Raw genomic sequence first — 8,799 nt, 5'->3', positions numbered from 1 at the left:
TTCAGGTTTTTTAGAAGATTTTTTCCTCCTACTCAGTTTACTTCTCTTCGGCCTGGTTATTTAATGTGAATTAGTTTGAATTCTTGCAAAAAATTATCAGAGACTTCCTATGGTCTGATAGTAAAGAAACCTTTAAATCTCATGCAGTTAAATGGGAATGGTGCACTAAGAGCAAGGCTATGGGGGGCTTGGTCTCAAAGATCTGAGGCAACAAGGCATTACTTTGATTGTAAAATGGATTGCCAAAGCCACACTTGGCGAGGAACCCTGAAAGATTCTAGTTAGAAATAATTTGACTAATGGCCACCCCTATGGAGCCAAATTCTAGAATAATTGGGATGCTCTAGATTTTCTTGCACTCAACTGCAAATCTATAGTTGAGGGATTTGTTGTATTCAAGACTATTTGGAAGAGTTGGGGTAAAGTCAGACCTCTTCTAGGCACCATTGTTAGGACATAATAGGGAAACATTTTGTGTGGATTTTGCTCTATCTGGTGGAATCTCCAAAGTTAGGGCGAACCACTTGCCTTGGTGCAGGGTTGCTTAGCAAAATGCTGGTCTAAGGTGGGTATCAATATATTTAGAGATGTTTTTGGAAACAATAAATTATTGGATTGGTCAAAGTTGAAGCTGATATTCAATTTACCGAAGTCCCATAAAAAGACATATGTTATGGTTTAAAAAGCCCTTGAAGCCTCTGGTGTTAGAAGTACCTACTGCTCAACTGATTCTTGCTAGTTTCACCTTAGGTGGCCAGATTCCTACCTTCTCCATTTGGTTAAAACTAATTATGTTTATGACTTGCTCTCCTCTAGACCTGTTATGCTTAATCACCTCAATATTGTTTGGAATCTCTCTCTATCCCATCTTGAGTAGAAGAAGATCCTCAGCCAACTTTGGGCCAGACCTATTGAATCAAAGATTATCTTTTTCCTTTGGAGGTTGCTTCTTCACAAATTGCCCTTCTCCAAACCTGGTGGTGAACCCAATTCTTGCTCTATTTTTTCCCATCTTGGATTTGTTATTCATGTCTTTTTTAATTGCCCCTTTGCTTTTGGAGTTTGACAATTATTTAGGTTTACTTTGGGCTCCAAATTTTTTGTTGTTGATGTTATCCATGGTAAAATTTGTTATGGCAGCAAGAAACTAAATGTGTTCTAGTCTATTCTTTCCTCTTTATTGTTGTGGTTTATTTGGAAATCTAGGAATAACAACATTTTTCAGGGGGTTGATCGTATCCTTACCGAGTCTCCTTAGAGACTCATAGCTATTGATATTTCCCTGTAGGTGGCAACAATTGTCAAATTGAAAGAGGACCAGTTCTAGGAGCTCCTGAAAGAAGGTAAATCCACACTTTCAAAGGAGGAGCTCTTCTATGGATACACCACCCTTAAAGAGAAAGACAAGGAGAATGTTGCCAACTCTATGGAGGATGTCTTCAACATCCCTTTAGCTCAATTGTTGAAGAAGATCAGAAAGGATGGTAAATGGAGGCCCCCCTCTGAAGATTTTGTACCGGTTGCTTCCTTCATGCCTTCCCCTATGAGGTTCACCACTTCAGATTCAAGTGAAGAAGAAAATCTTTAATTTTTTTTGTATTGTGTACTTTTCTTTTGTTCGTCTGGATGTTGATACTATGTTACTTCATCTGTGACAACTTTAGTGTTGTATTTTGGTATAGGTTCTCTCTGGTATATGGTGTAGATAGCATCTTACCCTAGTTAAACTTTGGTTGTAACTCTCTTTTTTGTCTTCTTGATGTGTAATAATAAACAATATAATGTATGACTATTCTGTGAATGAAAAAATCTTTAAAAATGTGCATATGGATGTTATTATTAATGTTTTGAGCCTTGATATTAGTAGTAGAAAGTTAAAAACATTTTAAAAATCAAAGAAAAGAGGCTCAATAAAATTGCTACAATTTTTATCTCCTATCATTGTTTATGTCATCATAGCTTAAAAAATTTAGGGTTATTGTAGACATCTTACAAATCCTGGAAATTCCATCTTTTCTATGTTTCATTTTAAGAATTTTTTTTATAGTTCTTTAAAAAGTGCACAACAAAGTTGATAGTAAAATATAATTGTTCATAATTAAAAAAAAGAGAGGACTTAGATTCAAATTTAGGTTAATTTAAATTATGTCATTGAAATATGTTTAGCATGAATTAATATTAGAAATTTATTTTATAAAGATTGATTTGATGTAGTTCAAATTTTAAGGGTATTAGATTTTTTATTTTCTTTTCAAAGAAAGATTTATTTCACTTGAGAGTTTAGTTTTAGTTATTTTCTTTTTCATTATTCATAAGAATGGATTTATTGTAGCTAGAATATAATTATAATTTATATTGCAATTTTGATTTTTTGGTAATTATGGTTGAGAGTTTGATAACAATTGGTATGAAGGGATTTGCTATAAATTTTGATACATTTTATAAAGACATTATTTGTTGTACAATCATTGATAGATGTGATTTATTGTACTTAAGAATTCAACAAATGATATTACATTTTAATTGTAAATTTTGATTTTGGGGAAAAAGATGTGGTCTACTATAGAATTTGGTAGTAATTAGTATCAAAAAAATTACAGTGAGTTTATTTATTTATTTTGCATGATATGATTTATTGTAATTGAGAGCTTATACTCGATAAAATTTTCTTATAAATCATAATTGTATGACGTTTAGTACTTAGGAGTTTAGGACAATAGATAAGATTATTATATTACTTTAACATGATAAATCTTAATATTTAGGTAGCCACTAGTAATCTTAATATTTAGATAGCCACTAATACAATTAACAAATTGTCTTTGATCACTAATTTGAATTAAAGTGGGTTAAATTGGGTGAATAAATCATTGACTATAATGAATCTATCTAGAATAATGGATTGCTAGTGGAGAGAGAATTTCCAGTCAAAGATTTTCTGATCTCTTCTAAATAACGTGTGATAATTTTGGTGCTATTGCCTCATCTAAAAAAGTAGTCAACATTTGAAAAAAAAAAAAATTAATATAAAATGACTAATAAAATAGAAATTAAAAAATTTAACTAAAAATATTAATTTTTTTTTAAAATAAAAACATGTATCTAGTTACTATCATACTCTCTTATAGTATCATAGTGTGAAAACAATATAGTTAATTTTATGTCAATGTTGCCCTTGGCTTTAATCTTTGTGATATTATTGAGTTGGAATGAAAGCTATTGCTGTATATTTTTAAATGGAGGTCACATCAACAATAATAAAAGGTGATTTGTATAAGTTTATTTATCAATTCTATTTAGTTTATATAAAGTTAAAAGAAATTCTATTATGATTGGATGGGAAGACAAACATGTATGTATAATGAGAATTAACAAGAATTGAATTGTTTATTTTGAAAAAGTCAAAATTTGTTTTTTTTTTAAAAATTTTTTTTTAGGACTTTTATGTATATAGTTTTATTAAGAAAGTGTTTCATTGTGTGAGGTGACCTATACTGTATTCGATGTATGGTCTACAACATATCTTTCTATAAAGAAGATCAATAGGGTTGAAAACATTATTTTCTCTTAAAATACATATCAAGAAATTTTATATCTTAAAAAATAAACTAATTCTAGATCCAAAATAAAAAATCATAGCTTTGAAAATCATTTTCAATTATACTTTTTGTGCTATTCTGATTAGATGGTGAGTTAACTACCAATCATGTTTTGTGTCCTTAATAATTCTTGATCCAAAAACAAACAATAGTAGCTTTGAAAATTATTTTGAATTATGTTTTGTGGTAGAATGAAAGAAGATTAAAATTGTGAGCTTAGATGTACTATTAATTTCTTATTGGATAGGTTGGAGATAATAGATCTCTAAAACTTGAGGCGTGACAAGACTTGGATAGAGCTAAGGGCATGAAGTTGCATTCTTCCATAAATTGACATGCTAGAGGTGAATTATCAATGAAAAATTAGTTATTTTATTATTGCCTTGTATTCTTGGAGAGTGAAATAAACATCCTTTTACTAGACTTGACTTTTTGTAACTTTTTTTCCCTAGCTCAAATTTTGATGCTAAAATAAACTAAAAAAGAGTAATGGATATAAATATATCCCAAAATTAAATAAAAAATACACATACATGATAAAAAATTTATTTGACAGTATTATGTATGGTAAAAGATCACATGGCAATGATAATGAATGTGGCAACACCTCAATTTAACCAAACATGCATGAATATGATAGAGCTTAGAAACTATATGTATCAGTTCCTCAAGTAAAATCATGCCAATATATCTTAGACATGCAATTATGTGCTCCTCGAACTATGTCAAGGACATATAAGTGATTTATATATATATAGAAGACAAATTATTACTTGTTTCTTGCAACTTATCAAAGATGTATTAGCCTTGGCTTTGGCTCTCCTATCACTTTAGATTGTAACTATTTATCTCATACACCTTAAGAGGTAGTTTAATGTCTACATGTTCATAACCTTCAATTCATCTAATTTATATTACATAGAGAATTCAATAATTTATGCAAAGGTTGAAAATACTATAGAATAGTTGAACATAACATTATGCTACATTGGAATAAAATGCTTATGGTTTATATATAAGTTTGAATTATACATCTCATTATCTATCCGACTTAGATGTTATAGAACTCTTTTACCAAAACTATCTCTTCCTTAGTGAAAAAATGTCCATCAAAGAAGAAGACAAGTAATCTCAATCAAGTGTCCTATTGGATAAAGAAAAGAACAAGGAGGAGAGCCAAGAAGAAATTAAAGCTTAATAGAATGGATTGTAGATGAGAGCAGTACAAATGCTACCAAATGGAAATTATTTTTTCAAATCCCTAGTGGATAAACTTGAAGGTGATCAAGACCAACACTCAAAGTATTGTAGAATGGTAGTGGAGTACCTTATGAAGCATCATTTAGACTATGCACATTTCTGTTCTTAGAAAGATGACGTGAATTTTGAAGAATACTATGAAAAAATGGCAGAAGATGGAACTTGGGTAGACCATTTTAAAATTTATGCAACCTCCATGGTGACTCGAGCTAACATTCATGTGCACCATTTGAAGGGCCATATATCCCATCTAATATTTTGATAGCTCAAATACTCCCACACTCCATGTCTCATATCATGAGGAAAAGCACTACAATAGCTTGTACTTCATTAATCACATTGTCGATGTTCTTGTAGCACTCATTCTTTTGGAAGAGTAATCAAATCACATGTCATTTTGAACAAAAGCCTTTAAAGTTAATGATGGTACGCTCTGATACCACTGACAAAGGGCCACACCACCATTACCAACTCACAACCAAGAATGCAACAATATGAAGACAATTTTATTATACTTGAAAATCCAGTAGTAATTACAATAATGTTTTTGCAAGATCTCTCAAGATCCAATCTAAGCCTAAGCTAGTCTAGATCCACACTCTAGTAGAAACCTCCAAGATCTTAACTTGTGCTCGCAAGCCACCAAGCAACCTCCTTGTTTCTAAACCGCAGTCACTAGCTCTTCTCTAATCTTATCCAAGATCCAAGTGTAAACTGCCTCACATTCGGCGCTCTGTCTACATACTCACAAGTCCATCACAATCCTACTATAAACTGCCTCACATTCGGCGCTCTGTCCACAGACTCAGGAAAACTCACTCTTCACTTTCTCCTTCTCTTTCACACCTTCTAGCTTTCACATATTCAAGCTTTTCCTTCCAAAGCTTCTACTTCTCGAGCTTCTACTTCTCAAGCTTCTCCTTCTCAAGCTACTCCTCCTCAAGCTTCCACTTCTCAAGCTACTCCTTGAGCTTGATTAGAAATGCTCATATGCCTTGCTTAAATAGGCACTTACCACCCAATACATGACTTATCCACAACCTTCTAGAATTCCTCCACAACCTTCTACAACTTCCATAACCTTCTACAATATCCACAACTTTCTACAATATTCATAACTTTCTAGAATTCTACCCACACACCTCGATAAATGGAATGACAACAATTTATTTTTTATTTTTTCTATTATGCCACCTATGCACCTCGAAAATAGAAATTCCCTTTTCCTTTCTTTTCTCCTTTTTTATTTTTTATTATTTCTCCTCTAATTTTTGTCACTTTCTCTCTCCTCCAGATTTTTTAATTTTTTTTTTCAATAATTTTCCCATGCAAGATGCTCCTACATCAGACTCTGCCGGTAGATAGAAAAGTGTGTCCCACACTTTGACACCAAAAAGAAAGATCTACAACCATCTTCATCTTCACCAAAGGTTTCCACCTCAACAGGGACAAGAAAACCACCATGCAAATCTTCCACATCTGCATTACTCTATCAAACACCAAAATCTCAACCATCCAATCAACATGCTCACTCCTAGGAACAAACTGAACATAATGCTTAATCAAAAAAACTTCATTCTCATCAACAACTAGTGAATCCACACCAGCAGCAACAAACTCCATATCAACAGTCACATGTAGATCTCCATCAACACATGCCAAACTCTCAACACCAGCAACCTCATTGCTCACAACAAGATGCTCTGCAAGATACAAGTCACCACCAACATCAACTAGATCATCCACGACTAAATGTTCTACAGTCTCCATGTCAGACTCAATCAACTGATAATGAAAACCAATCTCCATCCCAACATCAACAATGTTAGGAATATCTTCAGCAACAACCTCTAGTTGCTCTCTAGGTTCTGCATCAGGCTCCACAAATTGATTAGCAAAACCATCCTCTTCCACCTTGACCTTCTTAGCTTGAACAACCAATCTAGCATCCAATCGAGAAATCATCTTAGAAAAATTCCTCTCCACTATATCATGGATTTTCGCAATCATCTTAGGGTCCAATCCTCTTGGAGCCATCTCCCAAGATCTTCGTAAACCCTCTGTAACAAATCCTTGCCACGCTCCTTGTGACAACCTCGAATTGTTTGCAAGTCAGATCGCAACCTGCCACCTCGCACGAACAATCAGGAACCACATCACAAGTCTAGGACAACGGATTTACAATCCACTAGCTCTGATAAACTTTGCCCAACCAAGGTCCTAGTACAAACTGCCACACACTTCGATGATCTGCTTGTACACTCAGGAACTCCCGCTCTGATAAACTTCACCCAACCAAGGTCTTGGTACAAACTGCCTCACACTTTGACGATCTGCTTGTACACTCAGGAACTCCCGCTCTAATAAACTTCACCCAACCAAGGTCCTGGTACAAACTGCCTCACACTTCGGCGATCTGCTTGTACACTCAGGAACTCCTGCTCTGATACCACTAATGACGGTACACTCTAATACAATTGACAAAGGGCCACACCACTGTTACCAACTCACAACCAAGAATGCAACAATATGAAGACAATTTTATTATACTTGAAAATCCAGTAGTAATTACAATAATGTTTTTGCAAGATCTCTCAAGATCCAATCCAAGCCTAAGCTAGTCTAGATCCACACTCTAGTAGAATCCTCCAAGATCTCAACTTGTGCTCACAAGCCACCAAGCAACCTCCTTGTTTCTAAACCGCAGTCACTAGCTCTTCTCTAACCTTATCCAAGATCCAAGTGTAAACTGCCTCACATTCGGCGCTTTGTCCACAGACTCAGGAAAACTCACTCTTCACTTTCTCCTTCTCTTTCACACCTTCTAGCTTTCACACATTCAAGCTTTTCCTTCCAAAGCTTCTACTTCTCGAGTTTCTACTTCTCAAGTTTCTCCTCCTCAAGCTTCCACTTCTCAAGCTACTCCTTGAGCTTGATTAGAAATGCTCATATGCCTTGCTTAAATAGGCACTTACCACCCAATACATGACTTATCCACAACCTTCTAGAATTCCTCCACAACCTTCTACAACTTCCATAACCTTCTACAATATCCACAACTTTCTACAATATTCATAACTTTCTAGAATTCTACCCGCACACCTTGATAAATGGAATGACAACAATTTGTTTTTTATTTTTTCTATTATGCCACCTATGCACCTCGCAAATAGAAATCCCCTTTTCCTTTCGTTTCTCCTTTTTTATTTTTTATTATTTCTCCTCTAATTTTCGTCACTTTCTCTCTCCTCCATAATTTTTTTTTTTTTTTTTTCAATTTTTCTTTTATTTTTTTCAATAATTTTCCCATGCAAGATGCTCCTGCATCAAAAGTTTATTATGAATAAAAATGGGTGCAAAGTTACTAGCAACACTTTCAAAGAGGATAAAATATTGGAAAGATGGGATGAACCTTGATGAAGGAAAAGTCTAGCGGGGTGTACTCCATGAACCTACAAAGGAAGAGAAATTATAACGATAAAAAATATCTAATCAAGGTTTTACTCTGCACACAAAATTTTATGATCAAGCCTTCCATCTCAGCACTACAGTAATAACATTTGATATTTAAAAAAAAAAAAAACTGTAACCTTTACACCCTTCAAAAGTACAAGTGCTAGTTTAAATATAAATCAGAATCCAAAAGAAAGATGAAAAATGATAAAATGATAGGTTATTAGCTTAATAACACACCTAAGGGTCAACACTTCTCTAACTTTTCACATGATATTAAAAACCTTTTCTTTTTGGTCATATTAGCAGGCAAAACGTCTCTTGAATAGATTCCTGAAATTTTCAATTAGTTTTAGGTGTAAAACTTTCGGTCTCCCGTAGGCATGCATCTTGATCGTCCTTTTCTGCCACGCGTCAACTTCTCCCCGCACTACAGGAGAAACACACGTTTTATGTGCGTCAGATCTGCGTGCAAGAGGCCAGAGCT

Source organism: Cupressus sempervirens, chromosome 3 (assembly GCF_028749045.1).
Source record: "Cupressus sempervirens isolate cs-2001-9-10 chromosome 3, ASM2874904v1, whole genome shotgun sequence".
Classification (NCBI taxonomy): Eukaryota; Viridiplantae; Streptophyta; class Pinopsida; order Cupressales; family Cupressaceae; genus Cupressus; species Cupressus sempervirens.
This window is presented reverse-complemented; position numbering follows the sequence as displayed.